Raw genomic sequence first — 19914 nt, forward strand, 5'->3', positions numbered from 1 at the left:
GGGAACGTCAGCATTGCTTAACCGGACCGGGCGCACGCGCGGCTGCTCGCGGCGGCTCGCGGCGGCGGCTCGTGGCAGCCGCTCACGGCGGCGGCTTGCGGGGGCTCGCGGCGGCTCGCGGTGGCGGCTCGCGGCGGCAGCTCGCAGCGGCTCGCGGTTCCCAAGTATATGGGCTGACTCACCGCAGGCGCACCTCCTTGAGGTTTGAAAGAACGTCCCTGTGGTAGATTCCTCCACACCCTCGTCTCTCAGATTCAAGTGATAACAGTCCTTTCGCTTTCAGTTTGTGTGGAACTCCAGAATGCTCCGAGGATAAATTTTTCTGTTTCTAGTTGATAAATTTGTTGTGATTTAGGAGAGAGCTGTCGGACGCGCTGCTCACGGCGCCATTTCCGTGACGTCACTCCTGTTTAATACTAACTTAATAGAAAACAGCTGGATTCTTGTACCTGCTTCCCTCCTGAAACATATTGATTTGTTTATAAAGATTTATTGATATAATTAATATATAACATAGTTTAAGCTGTACAATGTGATTATTTGAATACACACACATATGTGTGTGTGTGTGTGTGTGTGTGTGTGTGTGTATATATATATATATATGGTGCAATGATTACCACAATAAGGTCAGGTAACACTTCCATTACCTCACATAATTACCTTTTTGTATGTGTGGTGATAATACTTAAGATCTACTCTGATACAACTTTCAGGTATATAACACAGTATTATTACCTATACTCATCATGCTGTACATTAGATAACTAGAACATATTTATCGTTTTTTGTGGTTTTTTTAAGTGAGAGGAGGAGAGATAGAGAAACTCACACATGTTCCCTGACTGGGATCCACCTAGCAACTCTCTTCTGGGGCAGATGCTCTCAAATCAACCCCTGAGCAATTCTTGGAGCCCAGAGCCAATACTCAAACAAATCAAGCTACAGGTTGTAAGAAGGAAGAGAGGAATGGGAAGAGAAACAGATTGTAATTTCTCATGTGTGCCCTGACCAAGAATTGAACCTGGGACATCCATGTGTGGGGCAGAAGCTCTATCCATTGAGCTAACTGGCCAGAGCCAAAACATACTTATCTTAGAGCTGGGAGTTTGTACCTTATGACCAACATCTCACCATTTAACTGACTCCAAAGCCCCTGAACAACCACCGTTTTACTCTCTGTTTCTATAATTTTACCTTTTTTTAAGATTCCACATATATATGAGAGCATACAATATTTATATTTTTCTGTCTAATTTATTTCATTTAGACTAATTTCCTCCAGGTTCATTCAAGATGTTGAAAATGGTAGGATGATTTTTTTTTATGTCTGAATAATATTCCAGTATATATCTCACACTTTATTTTTTCATCCACTGATGGACAATTAGGTTATGTTTATGTCATGGCTACTGAAAATATTACTGCAATGAATATAGGGATGCAGATATCTACTCAAGATATTAATTTAATTTAATTTGCATATATTTTCATAAGTGGGGTTGCTAAATCTTATAGCAGATATATTTTTACACTTTTGTTATGTATATGTTTTTGGCTAATCTCTTCATCATTTTCAGTACTCTCTTCCTCCTTCCTTCCAACAGCTATCCATCTGTACCATGTCACCTTGACTCTGGTTCTATTTTGTTCCTCAATTTATTGTGTTCATTAGATTCCACATATAAGTGAGATCATATGATATTCATCTTTCTCAGCTTGGCTAATCTCACTTAGCATGATAATCTCCAGGTTTGTCCATGTCATCACAAAAGGTAAGATTTACTTCTTTTTTATGGCCATGTAGTATTATTCCATTGTGTAAATGTACCACTACTTTTTTATTCACTCATCTTATGACAGACACGGGCTGTTTCTTGATCTTGGCTATTGTAAACAATGCTATAATAAACACGGGGGTGCATTTCTTCTTTTGAATTAGTGTTTTGGGATTTTTAGAATATATCCCACTAGAAATGGGATAGCTGTGTCATAAGGTAGTTTTATTTTTCATTTTTTTGAGGAAACATTATACTATTATCCACAGTGGCTGCATGAGTCTGCATTCCCACCAGCAGTACAGGAGGGTTCCCTTTTTTCCACATCCTTGCCAGCACTTATTCTGTGTTGTTTTGTTGATGAGCACCATTCTGAGTGGTGTGAAGTGATATGTCATTGTGGTTTTAATTTGCATATCTCTAATGATTAGTGATGTTGAACATTTTTTCATATGCCTATTATTGACCATCGGTACCTCTTTTTTGGAGAAGTGTCTAATGAGGTTCTTTGCCCATGCTTTAATTGGATTGTCTTCCTCGTGTTGCGCTTTATAAGTTTTTTATAAAGTTAACTTATTAACCCCTTATCACATGTGCCAGCAAATATGTTCTACCATACAGTGATATGGTATTTCATTTTATTAATAATGTCTTTTGCTGTGAAAAAAAAAAAGGTTTTCAGTTTGATGTAGTCCCATTCATTTGTTTTGTCTTTTATTTCAATTGTCTGAGAAGATATGTCTGTCAGCAAAAATATTATTAAGAGAGATGTCTGATGCCTATGTTTTCTTCTAAGATTTTTATGGATTCACTCTTACATTTCAGTTTTTTATACATTTTGAGTTTATTTTTGTGAATGGTGCAAGTTGGTAATCTAGTTTCATTTTCTTTGCATGCACCTGTCCAATTTTTCCAACACCATTTATTAAAGAGACTGTCTTTCACTCCATCATATACTCTTGTTTCCTTTGTCAAATATTAATTGACCAAAAAGTTGTGTGTTTTTTTCTCTGTCCCATGTTCTGTTTCATTGATCTGTAGGCCTGTTCTTATGCCAGTACTAGACTGTTTTGATTTCAATGGCCTTGTAGTATAGTTTGATATAAGGAAGTGTGATACTTTCCACTTTTTTCTTCATTTTCAAGATTGCATAAGCTATTCACATTCTCTTTTGGTTCCATATAAATTATTAGAATATTAGTTCTAAATCTTTGATGTATGACATTAATATTTTTACTGATATTAATTTATTGTGTTTACATAGATTTCAGGGTCACCCCAAATGCATCCCCCCTCCCCCATATCCCCCTCAACATCTTCTTTGTTCTCCCTCCCCATAGTACCCTCCCCCCTTTCCTTCAGGTTTATCCCATCCTATTATCCCCTTTCCCTCTGTCCTCTTTTCCTTTAGTCCCTTGATCTCTCCTCTGTCTCCATTCCATTCCTCAGTTCACATTGTTCATTGGATTCCTCAAATGAGTGAGGTCATACAATATTTTTCTTTTTCTGCCTGGTTTATTTCACTTAACATAACAGTTTCCATGTCCATCCATGTTGTCACAAAAGGTAAGATTTTCTTCTTTTTCATGGCCCCATAGTATTCCATTGTATATATGTACTACAGCTTTTTAATCCACTCGTACACACCATAGCACTGTTTCAAAAGGAGAAATGCACCCCAATGTTTATGGCAGCATTGTTCACAATAGCAAAGATCTGGAAACATCCCAAGTGTCCATCAGTGGACATTAGTATTTTAATAGGAATTGCATGGAAGCTGTAGATTGCTTTGGGTAGTATGAATATTTAAAGTCTTCCTATCCATGAACAAGATATATGCTTCTACTTGTTTGTATCTTCTTCAATTTTTTTATGTCATAATTTTTCAAGAACAAGGGTTTAACTTTCTTGGTTAAATTTATGCCTAGGTAATTCATTTTCTTGTTGTTGTTGCAATAGTGAATGAGATTGTTCCTTAATTTTTTTTTCTGACTATTCATTATTGGTGTATAAAAATGCCACTGATTTCTTGGTATTAATTTTATATCTTGCCACTTTGCCAAATTCATTTATAAGATCTAATAGGTTTCTTTTGGTAGAGATTTCAGGGATTTGAATGTACAGTATTATGTTATCAGCAAATAATGAAAGTTTTACTTATTCTGTTTCTATTTTGATACTTTTTATCTCTTCTCATCTGATTAGTGTAGCTAGGACTTTCATTACTATGTTGAGTAAGATTGGTAAAAGAGAATTTTCCTGTCTTTTTCCTGATCTTAAGAGGATTGCTGTTAATTTTGGCCCATTGACTATGATGTTGGATGTCAGTTTGTAATACATAGCCTTTATTATGCTGAAGTATGTTCCTTGTAAGTTGATCTAGTGTGTCGTTCAGTGGAGTGTTAAAATCCCCTACAACTATTGTATTGCTGTTAATCTCTCCTTTATGTCCATTTAAATCTGCTTTATATATTTAAGTGCTCCTATATTGAGTGCATAAATATTTATAAGTGTTATTCCTTCTTCATGGATTGTTTTCTTTATCATAATTTAGTGTCTTTCTTGCTACCTTACATCTTTTGATTGGATCATTTAATTCATTTAGGTTATTATTGATAGGTACTTATTAATTGCCATTTTATTCTTTAAACCTATGATCCTTTTTTTCTTGATATCTTTTTTTCTTTCTTCTTTTTATCACAAACTCTTTAACATTTCTTGCAAATCTGATTCGGTGGTAATGAATTCCTTGAGTTGGTTTTTTTTTTGTTTGGTTGGTGTTTTTGTTTTGTTTTGTTTTGTGTGGGTTTTTTGTTTTGTTTTGTTTTTGCCTGGGAAGCTATTTATTACTTTTTCAATTTTAAATGATAGTTTTGTTGGATAGAGTGGTCTTTGTTGTAGGGTTTTTTTTGTTTTTTTATTAATTTTAATGGGATGACATTGATAAATCAGGGTACATCTGTTCAGAGAAAACATTTCTAGGTTATTTTGACATTTGATTATGTTGCATTCCCATCACTCAAAGTCCAATTGCCTTCCGTCACCTTATAACTGGTTTTCTTTGTGCCCGTTCCCTCTCCCAACCCCCTCCCTCTCCCCCCTTCTCGTAACCCCCACACACTTGTCCATGTGTGGCTCTCAGAGGAGTCTCATTTTTATGTCCCACCTATGTATGGAATCATACAGTTCTTAGTTTTTTCTGATTTACTTATTTTGCTCAATATAATGTTATCAAGGTCCATTCATGTTGTTGTAAATGATCCAATGTCATCATTTCTTATGGCTGAGTAGTATTCCATAGTATATATGTACCAAAGCTATTTAATCCAATTGTCCACTGACGGACACTTGGGCTGTTTCCAGATCTTCACTATTGTGAACAATGCTTCCATAAACATGGGGGTGCATTTCTTCTTTTCAAACAGTGCTATGGTGTTCTTGGGTTATATTCCTAACAGTTGTATAGCTGGGTCCAAAGGCAGTTCAATTTTTAATTTATTGAGGAATCTCCATACTGTTTTCCACAGTGGCTATAGCAGTCTGCATTCCCACCAGCAGTGCAGGAGGGTTCCCTTTTCTCCACATCCTTGCCAGCACTTATTCTGTGTTGTTTTGTTGATGAGCACCATTCTCACTGGTGTGAGGTGATATCTCATTGTGGTTTTAATTTGCATTTCTCTAATAATTAGTGATGTTGAGCATTTTTTCATATGCCTATTGGCCATTTGTATGTCCTCTTTGAAGAAGTGTCTATTCATTTCTTTTGCCCGTTTTTTTATTTGATTGTTTGTCTTCCTGGTATTAAGTTTTACAAGTTCTTTATAAATTTTGGTTATTAACCACTTATCAGATGTATTGTCAAATATATTCTCCCATTGTGTAGCTTGTCTTTTTATTCTGTTCTAATTGTCTTTAGCTGTGCAGAAGCTTCTTAGTTATATCGAGCACTTTCTCTGATCACAATGGCATGAAACTAGAAATCAACCACAACAGAGAAATTGAAAAATACTCTAACACTTGGAAACTAAATAGCATGTTATTAAATAATGAATGGTTAAACAATGAGATCAAAAAAGAAATCAAAAAATTCCCAGAAATGAACGATAATGAGCATATACCAACTCAAAATATATGGGACACAGCAAAAGCAGTCCTGAGAGGGAAGTTCACAGCATTACAGGCATTCCTCAAGAATTTAGAAAAAGCTCAAATAAACAAACTGACCCTACATTCAAAAGAACTAGAAAAAGAACAGCAAGTAAAGTTCAGAGCTAGTAGAAAGAAGGAAATAATAATAAAGATCAGAGCAGAAATAAATGACATAAAGGCTAAAGAAACAATACAGAGGATCAATGAAACGAGGAACTGGTTCTTTGAAAAGGTAAACAAGATTATTGATGAACCTTTAACTAGACTCACCAAGAAAAAAAGAGAGAGGACTCAAATAAATAAAATTAGAAATGAAAGTGGAGAAATAACAACTGACACAACAGAAATACAAAATATTGTAAGAAAATACTATGAAAAACTGTACACCAAAAAACTAGACAACCTAGATGAAATGAACAAATTTCTTGAAACATGTATTCTTCCAAAAATTATTCTGGAAGAATTGGAAAACCTAAACAGACTGATTACAACAAATGAGATTGAAACAGTTATCAAAAACTCCCAAAAAAGAAAAGTCCTGGGCCTGATGTCTTCACAAGTGAATTCTACCAAATACTCAAAGAACTAACTACTATCCTTCTCAAGCTATTTCAAAAAATTCAAGAGGAAGGAAGACTTCCAAGCTCCTTTTATGAGCCGAGTATAATTCTAATTCCAAAACCAGGCAAAGACAACATGAAGAAAGAAAATTATAGGCCAATATCCCTGATGAATTTAGATGCTAAAATCATCAACAAAATATTAGGAAACCAGATCCAGAGATATATGAAAAAAATCATACACCATGATCAAATGGAATTTATTCTTGTGAGGCAAGGCTGGTACAATATTTGCAAATCAATCAATGTGATTCATCACATAAACAAAAGGAAGGAGAAAAACCACATGATAATTTCAATAGATGCAGAAAAAGCATTTGATAAAATCCAGCACCCATTCATGATAAAAACTCTCAGCAATGTGGGAATACAGGAAACGTACCTCAACATGATAAAGGTTTTTGTTTTGCATAAATTTGAATATATCTTGTCAATCCCTCTGGCCAGAAGTGTTACTGTTAGAAGTCAGATAACAGCCTAATGGAACTCATTTCTAAGCAATTAATTGCTGTTCTCTTGCAGCTTTTATTATTCTTTTTTTGTCTCTTAATCTGGCATTTTAATTATGATGTGTCTTGTGTTGGCCTCCTTGGGTTCATCTTTGATGGGACTCTTTGGGATTTTTGAATTTATGTGACTTTTTATTTCACCAAGTTAGGGAAGATTTCAGCTATAATTTTTTTAAACAAGTTCTCTTTCCTTTATTTGTTTTCTTCTCCTTCAGGATCCTCTATGATGCAGATGTTGTCTACCTTCATGTTGTCACAGAGCTCTCTTGGAGTTTATTCAGCCTCCTTGAACTTCTTCTCCCTTTACTGTTCTGCTTCTGTGCTTACGTTTGTCTCGTCCTCTAAATCACTGATTTGATCCTCTGCTTCGTCCAACCTGCTGTTGATTCCTTCCAGTATAATCTTTATTTAAGGTATTATTTTGCCATTTGTGACTGTTTCTTTTTTATGGTTTCACAGTTCTTTTTAATGCTCACTATCTCTTTGTTTAAGTTCTCATTGAGATCATTCTTTTTTCCTCTAAAATTCTTGAGCATCTTAATAAGCATTATTTTAAACTCTGTGTCTGTTAGTTTGGCTACTCCCATTTCATTTAATACTTTTTCTGAGGATTTCTGTGTTTGGTTCATTTGGGGCATATTTCTTTGCCTGCCCATTTTTTCTCTGTATTATATAGCTCTGTTCTGACTCTCAAATTGTGATGTCTAAGAGGAAGGTGTGCTCACAGGTACTAACCTTTAATCTACCTGAGCTCCTTGCTTTAGGAATGTTCTAGGAGGATGGTATTTAGCCCCCTGTTGTATATGGGTCTTGGATGCTCTTGGCCCTTTCATGGTTGAAGTGAACCTGTCAAGGGTCAATCTTGATCACATGTATTAGATGCTGTTCAGGATCTATACTCTGGGGCATACTTATTCTCAGCAGTTTCTAGTGTCTGTTAGACTACCCCTTTAGGAGTGTCACTTGTGCAGCTAGTTGAGTCTCATGTTAGTGTGGTCTCTAACTCACTACAGGTTGTGTAGGTGTTGAGACCTTTTTGGTGGGGTTTGGGCATGGGTTGATGTCAGACATTGTTTACAGTTTACCATAAGTTACCTGTCTGGAGCTTCCACTCTGTTCACTGTTTGTGTCTGCATTTTTCAGGCCTTGGTATGTGTGGGGTAGGGGCCAATATATATATAAGAATCAACTTCCTCCTGCTTAGAGTTGAGAGCAACTCTGTTAAAGGACCCAAGTTCCATAAGATTTCCCTCCACTTTTCAGCTGCTCTACCTCCTCTTGCAGCTCCTTGTCTTCCTTCAAAGTCTTCTGTAGAAAGACTATAGGGTGGATTCTGACTGGCTTCATCCAACCAACCTTCCCTCCTCCACAGGTTGCAAACTTGGTGGGTTAAGGCAAATGAGATTAGGAGGATATCATTAATGGGACCCCTTACTTGGGAGATTCCTTAGTCAGGAGCTCAGTACAAGAAAAGTAGCCCCTACTCCAGAGCCTAATCCCTCAGCCACTATTAGATACTCTTATTTTTCTCTCCACAGAGATGAGCAACAACTTCAAGTTGGTTGGTCTGACAGTCCCCTCAGTAGAATTTCTCTCACTTTAGGAGACATTGGTCTCAGGGAGGAATATTGAGAGAGTCTTCCACTGGAGCTTATTGTGTCCCTTTCCCCATGAGGTGACAAAGACCTTTGACCAGACTTAACAATAAGCTCCAAGGAACTCACACTTTGAATATCTGAGCTCCAAACCTCTCACCCTTTTCCCTGTGGAATTTAACCCAGTGGAACAGGGTGTCCAGGATGTTGGTCAGCTGACTGTGAGGCTCTACCTCATCAAATGCACATGAACTGCTGTGCAAGTGCTGACCACAAAAAGTTAAATTCACCTTATCTGGGTTTGATGCCTGACAAGCTCTCCTTTGGAAATGTGGCTAGAAATGTTAGTTGGACCCTGCTCTAAGATTAATTGCTATTCTGTTGCTGTCCACTAAATGTGTTGACTCTGGGTCTCTTAAGAGAAAATTTGGTGCAGACCAGTATAAGACATTGCCCATGACTATCCTTCAGCAACCTTTTTGGAGTTGTAAGTAAGCCAGAGTTTGTGGCTGCCTCTGCTGGATTTAGGTGCACATGGAAGGAACAAATTGTATACCTAGGCTGGTTTTTACCAGCATGGGTCCTGGGGGAATGTCAGCAAGAGACCAAGGATTTACTGAAATCCACCTCCTGCTGTGTATATCTGCTGGCTGTTTATTTTAGTAGCCCCTTCCACCCCCAAAAAATACCTGTTGTAGAGTAGAGGCTGCGGCTAATCAGGCATCAAAAATGGTAGTGGGTGTGGCTCTTACTTCAGGATCTCAAGTGTAAATCTCTCCTGAATTTTTTCTTGGACCTCAGTAAGGTATAGTCAATAAGAGTCTGGCAATTATGACTTCTAAAACCCAGATATTTGATTTGCGAATAGCCCAGACAGATTCTACTGAATATCCCATGAGGCAGAAGCACCAGTCATATTTTTGGAAAAGTGGGTGGAATAACTTTGGCTTCAATGCTGACAACTGAGTCACTATCACTTCCTGAGTCTTTTCAGCCCCCTGTTTTCTGGCCAAGGCTACTTACTTCTTAGCAGGAACCAATCTCCATAGGGTGGCGTAGGAGAGATTGAGGATGAGTCAGTTGCTTTCCCACAGCCTGATACTGCACAGAGGGAATGCTCCACCCAAGAAAGATGGTGACTATGGTATTGGAGAATGATTCAGCACAGAGGTTTAAAGACTATTCTTCTACTGTGTCTCTTCATGGAGCTGCCAATCTCCAACTCCTCTCCCAACTCTAATCAGTACAGCCATCTCTCTTTTACAGCCCTGGGTAAGAGGTTGTGAATGAGATTTGTTTTATTGGCCTTTTAAGAAGGTGTCTGCATCTCTGAGAACTCTAATCTCTTTCTTTCTAACAGAAGCCTCATCTCTTTTGACTGCTAAATGCTATGTGGGCACTTCTTTTAGGCTTTGGTTCCCCAAGATGTACTCCTGGCCTGGGGCTTAGGACTCACACTTCTCAGGACTAACTTTCCCTGTATCTGAGATGTCCCTCAGGAACTACAACTTCCCTACTGAGAGTGGGAGCAGCCATTTTTGCTTCTCCTCTCTTTCTACCAGTCTCAATGTGGTTTCTTATGAATCCTTAATTATGAGACTCCTCTTCATTTAGTCCTGAGTTGGTATTTCAGGATGATTGTTCTTAGATTTAGTTATAACTTCAGTTTTGTTATAAGAGAAGGCAATCAGACCATCTGCCTACTTCATCACAATCTTTGATCCACCATTGTTTTCTTGATAAAAATTAAGTTGAATGTATAGATGCTTTGGGTAGTATGAATATTTAATAATGTTAAATCTTTCTATCCATGAATATAGTATATGCTTCCACTTACTGATATCGTCTTCATTTTTTTTCTGCAGTGTCTTATAATTTTCTGACTACAAGCCTTGTACTTCCTTAGTTCAATTTAGTCCTAAGTGGTTTCTTTATTTATTTTTGATGCCATTATAAATGGGATTATTTTTTTAGTTCTCATTTCTGTTAGTTCATTATCAGTATATACAAATGCAACTAATTTCTGGATATTTTGTATCCTACTACTTTATTGAATTCATTTATCAGTTTTAGTACCTATTTGGTGGAATCTTTAAGGTTATTTACACACATTATTATGTTACCTGCAAGTACTGACAGTTTTACTTATTCCTTTCCAACTATGATGACTTTTATTTTTTCTTTTTGTCTGGTTACTGTGGCTAGGACTTCCAGACTATGTTGAATAAGTGATGAAAACAGACATTCCTGTCTTATTCTTGATCTTAAGAAAAACATTAGTTTTTGTCCACTGAATATGATGTTGGCTATGGATTTGTCATATATGTCCTTTTATATGTTCAGATATGAACATTATGTTTTCATTTTGCTTAGAGTTTTCATCATAAGTAGGTGGTGTGGATTTTATCAAATGCTTTTTGTTCCATCAATTGATTTGATCATGTGATTTTTATCTTTCATTTTATGTGATGTATCATGTTTATTGATTTGTGAATATTGTGCCAACCTTGCATCTCAAACATAAATCTTACATAATCATAGTGTATGATCTTTTGTAATATATTGCTGGATCTGGTTTGCTAATATTTTGTTGAGGATTTTAGCATCTATGTTTATCAGAAATATTTACTAATAAGTTTCTTTCTTTGTAGTGCCTTTATCTGATTTTGGAATTAAGATAATTCATGCCTCATAAAATGAACTTGGAAGTATTCCTTCCTCTTGAATTTTTTGGGAAACATTTAAAAATAATAGCTGTTAATTCTTCTTTGAATGTTTAGTAAAATTTGTCTGTGAAACCGTCTGGTCCAGGACTTTAGTTTGCTGAGTTTTTTTATTACTGTTTGTTTTTTGTTAGTTATAATCAGTCTATTCATGTTTTCTGATTCTTCTAGATTGAATTTGGAAGATTTCATGTTTCCAGGGATTTATCTATTTCATTCAGGTCAGATATATTAAGTAGCTTGATTGTACTGAATATATTACAATGTGTATGTATATCAAGTTGTGCACCTTAAATATATACATTTTAAATTGCCAAATTTACTTTAGTAAATATTGATAGAAAAAGAGAGAGAAACTGCTCAAGATTGCATGCTCTAAACATGGATTCTGGCCTGAGTGAGGCTTGAACTGGTACCCTCAACCACCTCTCACTAATGTGGGAGTGTATTATGAAACTACAGGCTTGCACATGTCTTTTTGTGTGGTTTGCATTCAAGGACAGGCAAGTGTATGTGGCTCTCTTACTGTAATTGTAGGTGACTGTGTGTATCTGTGTGTAGAGAAATACCCGTGTAACTTTGAATCCTCCATGACTTGGATTGGGGAACTTTAGTTAAAATTCCTGAGTGAATGTCTCTTGGGTGCAAACACCATAAAACTGTGAGTGAGTGAATTTTGTGCAGAAACAAAGAAATGAATGTGAATGGGCTTTAAAATATTAGCTTAGAGATTTCCCCTTCCTTTTTGCTTGTTAATTAGCAAAAGAAAAAGAATGTACTAACCAAATTATCTCTTTCTCTATGTCAGCAAAATGGTCTTAATAATTCCTTTCCCTTTATCACTTGTTCTCGCTCCCTCATAATTCTGATACCTCTGTTCTGTTTCTGATCAATAAAAGTTAAGGAAAAGGGAAATTTAGGAGGTCTTCTTTGCCTCCCTTGGCAAGCCTCCCCCTCTCTTACTCTTGACATAAGTTTGTATCTTGAGTAGGATTTTTTCACATGACATTGGTAGTTCCCAGCAGGCTGGAGTACTACAAGTGATGACCCTGACATGATCATGTGGAATACATGCCTGAAGAGCAGTTTAACAGCCGACTTTTATGTAGAATTTTGGTAAGGGAAGGTCCCTACTTGCTTTGAGAAAGGAATCGAAGGATGTAGGTCAGAGAGGGTTTTCCTCATGGGTCAGAAACTCAACAAGCAACAGCACTTTTATGTTATAAATTTACAACACTTGCTCAATGCTGCTCAGTGTACTCTAGAGCTTAAAACATTATAGCAACTCTTACTAGCTGTATAAGAGCACTTCCCATGGTTCTCCAAGGAGGGAACCTTAGATTTTGAATTATGGGAGCAAGTAAGTAAAGTTTTGAAAAGGCACTTTGAACAAGAATTAAAAGGTTTCATTTTTTCTTCTCACATAAAGGCAAAAAGTAAAAAAGAAATTTTGGCATAGTCAAGCTGAACTGCTAAATACAGCAACATTGATATTTGAGGAGGCCAATAAGGAGGACAAAACACCTCTCCCTCCATCCTTGCCTCCTGAGAAGGCTTTGACTCCCCCTATTTTCTTCTACAACTTCCCTCCAGGACCTGGGAAGAGTCATACTCTTCCTTAATGGAAAATCACCTCTGAGCATGATTAATATTAGGAAACTCAGTTACTATTAAATCTACAGCATTCCCTGTTATTGTACAATCCTGAATTTTTCTTATTTTTAAAAATGTTTTACCTACAATCCTCTGAACTAATAAAATATTATTTTATTTCTTTCTTATTCTTTGCCTTGAAATTAGTCTCAGACTAGGGGACCCTGGAGAATCTGACTACAGTACTTCCCAAGCAACTGCTAAGTGTATATTTACTTGTGGAGGTTCTTCTAGTTCCATCCTCCAGTACCCCTGTCACAGAACACCTTAACTGAGATCGGGTAGGCATCTCTCTGGTCTGGTTGCACACTGAAATCCTGGGTTTCTCTCTGGTTTGTCTGATTCTCGTTTCTATTTAGTTTTTGTCTGATATTGTAATAGAATGGGTAACACCCTGTCCATTCTTAAGGATAGCCTCCTTAGGGTGAATTTTGAATAATTGGTTGACCTATGCTTATAAATCTATATAATATCAACTAAAAATAGCCAAAAAGTGACTTTTTTGAGATCTGAATTAAGTTCTTGCATGCAAAAATTGAAAATGCCAGCTCTAATATTGAACTAAATAAAATAGATTTATTCTTGCATTGTTAGTTTAAAATAGGAATATGTAAGGAGTGCTCATCTAAATTTAAATAAAATGGAATTTTGGATCTTAAATTTCTTCATTTGGTTTGTACTCTGTGAAGTCTTGCCATGCTGATTGCTGTACTCTGTGTTCTTTGTTTTTGGGGGCCAAGAAGCAACTCTGATATTAGAATTAATCAGATTTATTTATGTGCCATGCTTGTGTCTCTGTACAGCAATTGTCTTATTTGTGTGTAAATCAATACTTAGGTCTGTGAAACAGAGGAATAAATAATGAATGGCTGATTTTTTAATTTTGATCCTTTTCAATGGGAATTACATAAGTGAGAGTCTTAACAAAATAATTGCTGGATAAATGAGAGCCTGAATTTGTTCCAGTCCAAAAATAAGGGATATTTTCTCCTTCCAGTTTAATCTGAGGTATTCTTAGGTGACTAAGAATCTCTGTGGAGGTGTTGAGAAGGCATTTCTCATGATGTATAGGTCACCCCATAGGGACTTACAAATTCAACTGTAATTAAAAAATTGACTTGTCTGGGGATGTGAATATAAAGACTGGTTACATAGTGCCTTGAGCCCTCATTGCTTTATTACACAACCAGGGAGAGAAACCGAGACACATAGAGTTTAAGGTGACTTGGGAGGTGAAATTCCTTTGAAGCTTAACTGACAAACAGCACACTTCAATCTACTATACAATATCCTTAGAAATTTGTTCAGACTCTCAAGATATATAAAGAAAACTAAAATTAACACTGAAAAATGTACTTTTAAGGCTGAAAAGCCCTGAGGACACCAGCCCCCCATTAATAATTTTGCAGATTAACTTGCAAGTATCTACTGAGATGGAAAAATTTCAGCTTGAAGTGGTCAAAAGTAGGGACCTTGTGATCCCTTTTAAGTGTTTTTTTCTGCATTCTTAATTACAAATTGCCAGCTCTAAAGTTAATATTAAATAAACATAAAGTAGACATTGATTGAAAATAAAAGCATGTAGGAGACTCAGAAATTATTTTCAAAAAAAATTTAGATACTCTCTTTGAAGTAATGAAGTCCCTTGAGGTTAATGTATGCTAACACCCCTTGCTCTCCCTTCTTTCTTTCTCTTATATCTCTGACTCCTTTACCACCACACCCAATTGAACCTAGGAAAAAATAAGAATAAGAATTCAGACAAGAATAATCCAGAAATTCTAGCAGCTCCATTTGAAGAAAAGCTGGCTTCAGGTAGAGAGGAAACAGCAATATTGTATGGTCCTTAGAATAGAATAGAATTAACCTAAATAAAAAATGTTTCTAATTTTATCTGGGACTATGATGGGTTCACAAAAATATTTAAAATGTAACTGTTGGAATATTTGATCCTGGCTATTCTGATCTAGTCCAGATAATATTTTACTGATTTCTAGGAGGCAAAGGAAAGAATTTACTTAGCTCAAACTTCTGAGCAACGATGACCAGGCCATCTTGTTTTAACTGTGGAAAGACTGGATATATGGCTAATGATTGTAAAGCACCCAAGAAGGAGTTTTTTTTTTAATTGTAAAATGTCAGGTCACCTTAAAAAATTATAGAAAGCTAAAATGGGATTAAAAAATATCTATATGTTAAGCTTATAGTTGTACCAAAGACTATGAAAAGAAATTTTCCTTTCTTCAGACTAAAAATTTCAATTAAAATTAACATTACAAAGGGAAATTGCTAAGGCCTTTGTAAATAGTGGGGACTACTTTATTTGTTCTTAACACTACCCAACTAAGTTGCATTCTACTTTAGATTAAAGCCTATGTACAAATGCTAGGAATATATAACCAACAAATGATTGTTAAAGAAAAACTTGTTCCTTTCCAATGAGAGAATATTAAAGGGTGATATATATTTTGTTAATCACATTTGCCTCAGTTAACCTGTTAAGCTAACAGGGTAATATTTTCTTAAAACTAATGACTGCCCACATATCTTCTAGAAGAGTAACATGTATTTAAAAGAAAATCAAATACTGCACCAATTGGGAAAATAATTATTTTATTTATTTATTTTTTTGACAGAGACAGAGAGAGAGTCACAGAAAAGGACAGATAGGGATTAACAAACAAGAAGAGAGAGCAAAGAGAAGTATCAGTTCTTTGTTGCAGCACCTTAGTTTTTCAGTGATTGCTTTTTCATATGTTCCTTGACTGGGGGCTGCAGCCAGTGATTCCTTGCTCAAGCCAGTGACCTTGGGCTTTAAGTCAGTGACCTTGGGCTTCAATCCAGTGACTAGGGGTCATGTCTATGATCCCACGCTCAAGCCAGTAAACTGTGTTCAAGCTGGTGAACCCATGTTCAAGCCAGATGAGCCCACACTCAAGCCAGCAACCTCAGGGTTTCAAACCTGGGTCTTTAAAGTTTCAGTTCAATGCTCTATTCACTGTACCATTGCTTGTTCAAGTGGGAAACTAATAATTTTAAAGAAATTTTCATGAAAGGAAAATAATCTTGAGACTGAAGGGTTTCAGCACATACCAATACAACCCAATGCAACTTTGGGCCTCTCTCACTACAGATACTGGAAAAATTCATATTCTCTAAGATCTGATGCACTCATAGCTGAAACTAAGACTATTATACCAGATTACTTAAAAAAAGCATTTATAATTCTATGTATAAGACTTTGTAATTCTAGCTTTCCCATAAAATATAGTTACACAAAATATCTAATCTATAAATAAGATAGTTATTCCCAGACATCCTGTAGTTCCAAATATACATAATGTATTACCAGTTATTCCTGTGGATTGTCAATATTTTTTTTCATTGATTTTTTTAAATAAATTTTTATTAATGGTAATGGGATGACATTAATAAATCAGGGTACATATATTCAAAGAAAACATGTCTAGGTTATTTTGTCATTAAATTATGTTGCATACCCCTCGCCCAAAGTCAGATTGTCCTCTGCCACCCTCTATATAGTTCTCTGTGCCCCTCCCCCTCCCCCTAACTCTCTACCTCCCTCCCTCCCATGTCCTCCCTCCCCCCACCCCTGGTAACCACCACACTCTTGTCCATGTCTCTTAGTCTCGTTTTTATGTTCCACCAATGTATAGAATCATGTAGTTCTTGTATTTTTCTGATTTACTTATTTCACTCCGTATAATGTTATCAAGATCCCACCATTTTGCTGTAAATGATCTGCTGTCATCATTTCTTATGGATGAGTAGTATTCCATAGTGTATATGTGCCACATCTTCTTTATCCAGTCTTCTATTGAAGGGCTTTTTGGTTGTTTCCATGTCTTGGCCACTGTGAACAGTGCTGCAATGAACATGGGGCTACATGTGTCTTCACGTATCAATGTTTCTGAGGTTTTGGGGTATATACCCAGTAGAGGGATTGCTGGGTCATAAGGTAGTTCTATTTGCAGTTTTTTGAGGAACCACCATACTTTCCTCCATAATGGTTGTACTATTTTACAGTCTCACCAACAGTGAATGAGGGTTTCTTTTTCTCCACAGCCTCTCCAACATTTGCTATTATCCGTCTTGTTGATAATAGCCAATCTAACAGGGTTGAGGTGGTATCTCATTGTAGTTTTGATTTGCATTTCTCTAATAACTAATGAAGCTGAGCACCTTTTCATATATCTGTTGGCCATTTGTATTTCTTCCTGGGAGAAGTGTCTGTTCATGTCCGCTTACCATTTTTTTATTGGATTGTTTGTTTGTTGTTGAGTTTTATGAGTTCTTTGTAAATTTTGGATATTAGGCCCTTATCTGAGCTGTTGTTTGAAAATATCAGTTCCCATTTAGTTGGCTGTCTGTTTATTTTGATATCAGTTTCTCTTGCTGAGCAAAAACTTTTTATTCTGATATAGTCCCATTCATTTATCTTTCCCTTCACTTCTCTTGCCATTGGAGTCAAGTTCATAAAATGTTCCTTAAAACCCAGGTCCATGATTTTAGTACCTATGTCTTCTTCTATGTACTTTATTGTTTCAGGTCTTATATTTAGGTCTTTGATCCATTTTGAATTAATTTTAGTACACGGGGACAGGCTGTAGTCGAGTTTTATTCTTTTTCATGTGGCTTTCCAGTTTTCCCAACACCATTTGTTGAAGAGGCTTTCTTTTCTCCATTGTGTGTTGTTGGCCCCTTTATCGAAGATTGTTTGACCATATATATGTGGTTTTATTTCTGGGCTTTCTATTCTGTTCCATTGGTCTGAGTGTCTATTTTTCTGCCAATACCATGCTGTTTTGATTATCGTGGCCCTATAATATAGTTTAAAGTCAGGTATTGTAATGCCCCCAGCTTCATTCTTTTTCCTTAGGATTGTTTTGGCTATTCAGGGTTTTTTATACTTCCATATAAATCTGATGATTTTTTGTTCCATTTCTTTAAAAAATCTCATAGGAATTTTGATGGGAATTGCATTAAATTTGTATATAGCTTTGGGTAACATGGCCATTTTGATTATATTTATTCTTCCTATCCAAGAACAAGGAATATTTTTCCATCTCATTGTATCTTTTTCGATTTCCCTTTACAAAGCTTTGTAATTTTCGTTATATAGGTCCTTTACATTCTTTGTTATGTTTATTCCTAGGTATTTTATTTTTTTTGTTGCAATCGTGAAGGGGATTATTTTTTTGAGTTCGTTTTCTAATATATCATTGTTGGCATATAGAAAGGCTATGGACTTTTGTATCTTAATTTTGTATCCTGCAACCTTACTGTATTGGTTTATTGTTTCTAATAATCTTTTTGTGGAGTCCTTCGGGTTTTCGATGTATAGGATCATATCATCAGCAAAAAGTGATACCTTTACTTCTTCTATTCCGATATGGATGCCTTTTATTTCTTTGTCTTGTCTGATTGCTCTGGCCAGAACTTCTAGCACCACATTAAATAAGAGAGGATAGAGTGGACAACCCTGTCTTGTTCCTGATTTAAGGTAGAAATTCCTCAGTTTTATGCCGTTTAATATGATGTTGGCTGATGGTTTATCATATATGGCCTTTATCGTGTTGAGATATTTTCCTTCTATACCCATTTTGTTGAGAGTCTTAAACATAAAATTGTGTTGTATTTTATCAAAAGCCTTTTCTGCATCTATTGATAATATCATGTTGTTTTTGTTCTTTGTTTTGTTGATATGGTGTATTACGTTAACCGTTTTGCGTATGTTGAACCATCCTTGAGATTCTGGGATGAATCCCACTTGATCATGATGTATTATTTTTTTAATATGTTGTTGTATTCGGTTTGCCAGTATTTTGTTCAGTATTTTAGCCTCTGTATTCATTAGAGATATTGGTCTGTAGTTTTCTTTCTTTGTGCCATCCTTGCCAGGTTTTGGTATGAGGGTTATGTTGGCCTCATAAAATGTGTTTGGAAGTATTGCTTCTTCAATTTTTTGGAAGACTTTGAGTAGAATAGGAACCAAGTCTTCTTTGAATGTTTGATAGAATTCACTAGTATAACCATCTGGGCTTGGACTTTTATTTTTGGGGAGGTTTTTAATAGTTTTTTCTATTTCCTCCCTGCTGATTGGTCTGTTTAGGCTTTCTGCTTCTTCATGACTCAGTCTAGGAAAGTTGTATTGTTCTAGGAATTTATCCATTTCTTCTAGATTGTTGTATTTCATGACATATAATTTTTTATAGTATTCTACAATAATTCTTTGTATATCTATGATGTGTGTGGTGTTCTCTCCTCTTTCATTTTGGATTTTATTTATTTGAGCCCTGTGCCTTTTTTCCTTGGTGAGTCTTGCCAAGGGTTTGTCAATTTTGTTGATCTTTTCAAAGAACCAACTCCTTGTTTTATTGATTTTTTTCTATAGTTTCTCTGTTCTCTATTCCATTTATTTCTGCTCTGATTTTTATTATCTCCTTTCTTCGGCTGGTTTTGGGTTTTCTTTGTTCTTCTTTTTCTAGTTCCTTAAGGAGTGAAGTTAAGTGGTTTACTTCGGCTCTCTCTTGTTTGTTCATATAGGCCTGAAGTGATATGAACTTTCCTCTTCTTACTGCTTTTGCTGTATCCCAGAAATTCTGATATGTCGTATTTTCATTTTCATTTGTCTGTGTATATCTTTTGATCTCTGTGCTTATTTCTTCTTTGACCCATTCATTTTTTAGAAGTATGTTGTTTAGTTTCCACATTTTTGTGGGTTTTTCCCCCTCTTTTTTGCAGTTGAATTTTAGTTTCAAAGATTTATGATCAGAAAATATGCTTGGTACAATTTCAATTTTTCTAAATTTGCTGATATTGTCTTTGTGGCCCAACATATGGTCAATTCTTGAGAATGTTCCATG

The sequence above is a fragment of the Saccopteryx bilineata genome, chromosome X (assembly GCF_036850765.1).
Source record: "Saccopteryx bilineata isolate mSacBil1 chromosome X, mSacBil1_pri_phased_curated, whole genome shotgun sequence".
NCBI lineage: Eukaryota > Metazoa > Chordata > Mammalia > Chiroptera > Emballonuridae > Saccopteryx > Saccopteryx bilineata.